Source organism: Adiantum capillus-veneris, unplaced genomic scaffold, assembly GCF_014529385.1.
Source record: "Adiantum capillus-veneris isolate H3 unplaced genomic scaffold, ASM1452938v2 Hic_scaffold_33, whole genome shotgun sequence".
NCBI classification, from domain to species: Eukaryota; Viridiplantae; Streptophyta; class Polypodiopsida; order Polypodiales; family Pteridaceae; genus Adiantum; species Adiantum capillus-veneris.
The window spans coordinates 105,717-111,781 of NW_028221440.1; the positions used below are offsets into that span (position 1 = coordinate 105,717).

Consider the following 6,065-nt stretch of genomic DNA (forward strand, 5'->3'; position numbering starts at 1 on the left):
CGATCGCGAGCCAAAACCAAGCCCCTGCATCTCGTGGCGAGAACATCACCACAAAACAAGAATTTGAACGCAGCAACTTTCCGAACCTCTCATATCTCGCAAAACCCGAATCTCCTGCAGCCTGGCTCACAAAGCTTGCACTACCTAACCCTGAACTCACAACCCTGCGAAGCTGTGTAAGCCTCACAAAGCAGCCTCATAAACCTTAACCGCCTGCAAACTAAGGATCTATTAAGGCCTAGTTTACAGTGGGGTCACACTGGTTTAGATAGGGGTCCCATTGGATTGTAGTGGGCTCTCATCATGAATACCCCAAAGGGTACTGCGAGGAGTCGACCAAGTTTTGCAGCCGTTGTAGCAGCGTCGAGTAAAAGCGATCGGATCAGAGAGCTTCAAAGAGTTGTTGATCAGATTATGGAAGAGAATCGCGACCTAAAAGCACGCCTTAGCAAGCTTGAGGCACGTTTCGACTCTGTGGTCAATGTTGCCACAGACAAAGCTAAAGAAGTTGAAGCCAAAGTCACCCAAGCTCACTCTGCAGTCATTAAAAAAGTGCAGACATGTGTGACAACGGAACTTCAAGAACAAAGACTTCAGGAAGAGAACTCCAAGGTCGGATTGGTGGGTTCCCTCACCATGGTGCACCACTGATGATACCCTCGAAGAAGCGATTATCAAGCTCAACAATATTCTTCAAACAATCAACATCAAGCTGGAATCCATTTCTTGGATCAATGACACCCATAGGCAAGTTCCATTTGAGCATTGCCTTCTCACTTTCAAGGAAAAAGAGGAGCGGGTGAGGGTGCTGTGCCAATCCCACCTCCTCAAGGGAACGAAGGTTTGGATTGCTGAGGAGTTGACCTTGAATCAACTCAAGATGAAGAAACAAGAACTCAAAAAGGTCTACGAAGCACGAAAACAAGGAAAATGGGCAGTATATCGAGGAGGTAAGGCCATCATCCAAGAATTTCGAGCTCCCAAAGGGACTATCCCCTTACCCGACCCCACCTAGGTTTTGCTTCTTTTTTCCACCCTCTTGACGGAGCCTCAGTCCTTAACTGATATGTATCTAATGCCTTCTCTTAGAAGACCGAATTGTAATGTTTTTGTTTCCGGTCCCATGGGTCATATCTGACCTCCGTGGACGATAATGAAATCTATCTATCTATCTATCTCTCTTTCTCTCTAGCTCTAATGTGGATAGCTTCTCCACAAATTTTTACGTCCAAGCTTTTTCCTTTTAGTCCAACTCCCTCGCATCCCCCCATATTAAATCCCCCTTATTTTGCAAGGCTAAAAAACACAAAAACAACCTTGTACCAAAATATCCATAATAGTTTGTTGTATAATTTTTTTCTTTTAATTCAAAAATTCATTAGGAGGTTTTGAAATTTCTTAAAAAACACACATGAACGATGTAAAAAACAACACAAGTTCATTCTCTCCCTCTCTATCTCTCTCTCTTTCTAAACTGATACCAAAGATAAAAAATAAAAGATAATGCTGTTCCTCTATCTCTCTCTCTCTCTCTCTCTCTCTCTCTCTCACTCTCCATCTCTCCCGCTCTCTCTTTCTCTGTCTATCTCACCCTTTAAGTTCATCTAGAAACCTCTGAACAGGAGGCTATTATTTCACTTCCCACTTTCTTGATCTCCATCTCTTTAGTTTCTCTCGAAATGAAATAGTGTGTTAGAGAAAACTCGGAAAAAACGAGGGTACTGAAGTTCTTTTACACATATAAAAACTTGAACCAATTTAAAACTTTCCCCATCTCTCTCTGTCTCTCTCTCTCTCTCAAGCCTTACCCTTGATTTTTTAAAAAATCCTCCTCTCTCTCTCTCTCTCTCTCTCTCTCTCTCTCTCATCCTCCCACAAACTAAACATTATCACCCTGGCCAACTAACCACACATTGGTGCAATCAATAACTGAAATCTATTTTAACACTGGTTGTAGCTTTTAAAAAACAAACACCGCGTTCACTGTAACACACCTCGAAGGCATTTTTTTTGCGTTTCCTCTTAGCCTACACTTTGACCCTGTCTTACTATGCCTTTGCGCACAAATCGATAGCTGCATCCACCCCTCTGCGAGCACACACAGCCTCACACACACACACACACACACACACACACACACACACACACACACACACACACACACACACACACACACACACACACACACACACACACAACACACACACACACACAATATGGAACACAGGATGCATGTTGACAACACTCCGTGATATTATGGACACACAGCCACACACAAACACATGCTTACATAATACCATTTGAGAAAAAGACGCAAGTTTTTTTAACAAGCTTCTACTAAACATGACACATGCGACAACATCATTAGCAGAAGAGTGATAGAAGGACAGATGCCTCCAAAGCAGGACGCAATGATGAATTTCAAAGCCAAAGAATCCCCTTTTTTCTCTTTCTTATTTGTATTTTTTGGCATGGAAAAGCCCTTTATTTTGTAATTTGTTTGGAATTCTCCAGAAGCATGTACACAACCTTGAATAAATCAAGTTTTCATTAGCATTGAATATAAAAGTCCTACAAAACCCAAGTAATTGGTTTTATTCACAAATAAGATTGATGGGTACACGGACCCAAGGGTACTACCGACGCAATGGCAATACACTGTTTAAAGGGTTCACTTTACGATAATCGGTTTTCTTACAAAAATGGTTTTACTTTTGCCTATAGCAAGTAATAAACTTGCTAGTGTTTTTAATTTGTCTACAAAGATGATAAGATTTTCATTTTAGCAAATAGAATAAAGCCAAAGATATGGGCACTCTGCAAACTCTCTAAAAAAAGCAAATTGGTATAGCTAGAAGCACCGAATGCCAACACTGGCATGTTATACTGCATAGGGCCTTTAAGGCACCGCAAAGCTAACACTGCTTATAAAAAGCAGGTAGTGCAAGGGGCTTCAACTGCAAGGCTTGCCATCACACACAATATCACAGGCACACTCTCTCTAATAACGATAGCAATTCGCACTGTATTGCTCACTTGCTTCATACTATACAGAGTATTAGCACACACAGCAAGGCTCACAGCTAAGTCCCTTGCGCATAAGTAAAACACCCTCTCAAGCTATACCTCACAGGAGTCGTCACCCCAGAATCAGGCACACAAGCATAAGGGAACCAACCAACCTGCTACACAACAATTGAACTATCGGCAAACCAGTGGATACACCAAGCAAAGAGGGCCTTTGACTACATATTAAATGATTGGAGTACGGCCAAACACAAACGGTATGTAAGTCTTCTATCGGCAATGCATTCTCATAACACATATAGTGTCTTGTATGCCTAGCACACAATCTTTGAAGGTAATCTCCGATGGGTAGCGATTGTATATCACAGAACCAAACACAAATAATGGGGTACACAGGTAGGATGCTCCATAAGCTTACACACACACACACACAAGAAGTTAGGAAAGATATGCTAAATAGCCACCATCACAAGGATAGCACATATAATGTGTTTTCACATCAAAAAGAAGTTGAGAAAATCGTTTTTTCATAAACAACACCAAAGATATTGATTTCGATGCCACACACACTAAGCCAATAGCTGAAAAAACCATTCTTTTCATAAACAACAACAAAGATATTGATTTTGATGCCACACACACATACATGTACACAAAAAACAGGGCATAGATGCACATAAGCAATCTACAATTGGTTCGGCATCCATGTACAAAGGTATGTATATAAGCACATAAACACATTTGACAAGCTTATCAGCATATAAATAGGTTGTGTAGCATGCATAATTTAAAAGCTGTATCATACGACTAATATCTTTGCTAAAAATTGTGTGTCATTTGAAGAAAGTAGCAGCCAAGTGGTGCATTTCGTTGAACACTAAGTGGGAAAGAGGAGCAATACAGATGTATACTGCAAGCAATAACCACGTGAATTCATACAGAAAGCTTCAAGTACAATTGTTTTATACTTAAACAGTGATGTTAAAGAGAAAAGTTTCCTCCTTATCTAATTTCCTTCATGTTTTCGATATAGCATAAAATGTATCAAGATTTGAAAGAGGGTATATGACAACCTCCTGTGAGGACTGTCATTATGCACGACTGGTTCTTTTGGAAAAAGAAAGGTTTTACAAACAAAATGCTGCTGAAATTTTCACAAATTAAATATACTTATGAAAAAATAGATTGGAAAGATGACTGTACATACCATAGAGATAGGGATGCCTTTAAGGCAACATCAAGTATAGTATGTAAGAATACTAAACTCATATGTCTAACCATCGTTGACAAACAGGGGTATAGGCAGACAGCTAGGATGAGCATCACTCAAGATATATTTAAGCTACAACAGATTCGGGACAAGATCATGGCAGCACATAAAGGGAAAAAGAGAATGAAGCCAATAGCAATTAGAGACCCTATCTCCAAGCCGCGTAAACCCATAAAAACTTTCATAGATCATTAACGACCCTACTTACATAGAAGAGCAAAAGAAAAGATAGCATACAATTAGGAGTATGGTTGGGGTGCAGGAGCAGGTTCTTGTGGAACTCCCTTCGAATTGTTAGTAAAGACTAGGGAATTAGAGGACTCTGCCTGTGGCCTTTCCGTAGGCATCGACGGAGTTTTGAGCATTCTGCACGCGAAGCAAATAAACATTAGAATAAGGAAAAAAGGGGTGTGACAACAATAACAAGTAGTGGGGATTGCTTGATATACCTGTCACCCATTTTGTGCAAATTAATTCTAATTAATTGTACTTGTGGTTTGTTGGCAGGTAAAGATCCCTGCTTGCATTTGATAGGAGTTTCGGATTAAAGCTCCTACTTTGTCATGTATCGAAGTATCTTGTAATGAATTTTATATCAAAAAATTCTACTTTGCTTTGTTCTTTACACAATATGGTAATTGCAAATAGTATTTAAGTTCTCTCAGTATATGATTCTAAATGATGGGATTTTACAATCAAACACACACACACACACACACACACACACACACACACACACACACACACACACACACACACACACACACCACACACACACACACACACACACACATACACACACACACACGCACTCACACGCACACGCATACGTGGGCATGCGCGCGCATGCACACACACACACACACACACACACACACACACACACACACACACAAGCAAGCAAGCGCACACACATACCTTACCGGCTACGGATTTACTTAGCACGCTGACAATGTTACCCCAGGACTGCTTATTGTGCGGTTATACACTTGCGTAGACAGACATACACACACAGGTGTACTACAATACACTAGCAATCAAACGCTACTACATCGGTTTGGATCTGCATCAAAAGCTTGGAGGTTTCTCTCTAATCACACGCAGTTGCAACAACCTTTGACACATCAACCTTCAATGCGGAAGCAATCTACGACACCTTTACCATGGCTAGAACTCCAAACCAGGTAGACTCTTTTAGTCTACTCAGATTGGTTTTTCTCATCTAAGAAAGATTTTATAGTAAAATGTGACAAAAACTAATCTCATGAAAAAAATAAGGACTTGCTTTGATCTTTAGGAATATTTGTATCACACAAATATGTTTGAAAGTATTATAGCAGGCAATTGTGCGATGCCGATTAATCTATGAAAAAACTGGATTCTGGTTTTACTTTTTATGGTGCTCATTACCTTGTATCAAAAAAATGTGATTTTCTCTTTAAAAATTAAGTTTAAAGAAAAGAGACGTGTATGTGGCTTGAGCGCAATCAAGATTTGGATTTGGAGTAAACAAAAAACCATACTGACAAAACTAAATATGGACTAAACTAAGAAAAATAATGAAAGGCAGTTTCAAGTATATATTAAATATTCAAAATATCAAGATTTTGGTGCATTATGACAATGCTATATGCTAATGATCAATAAAAAGACAGTAGATATAAAACTCATAATGTAAAAGCATGAAGGTGTGCAAAATGCTCAATGTGAGGTAACCATGCATGGTTAGATAAATGGAATTATTTATAAAAAACATAAAAAATAGAAG

The 6,065-nt window shown here is 39.5% G+C and overlaps 1 pseudogene; it reads left to right on the forward strand.

Annotated features, from left to right (window-relative positions):
* Positions 1 to 303: 303 nt before the first annotated feature.
* LOC147416947 (uncharacterized) lies at positions 304 to 1,015 on the forward strand (annotated as a pseudogene).
* The last annotated feature ends 5,050 nt before the right edge of the window (positions 1,016 to 6,065 follow it).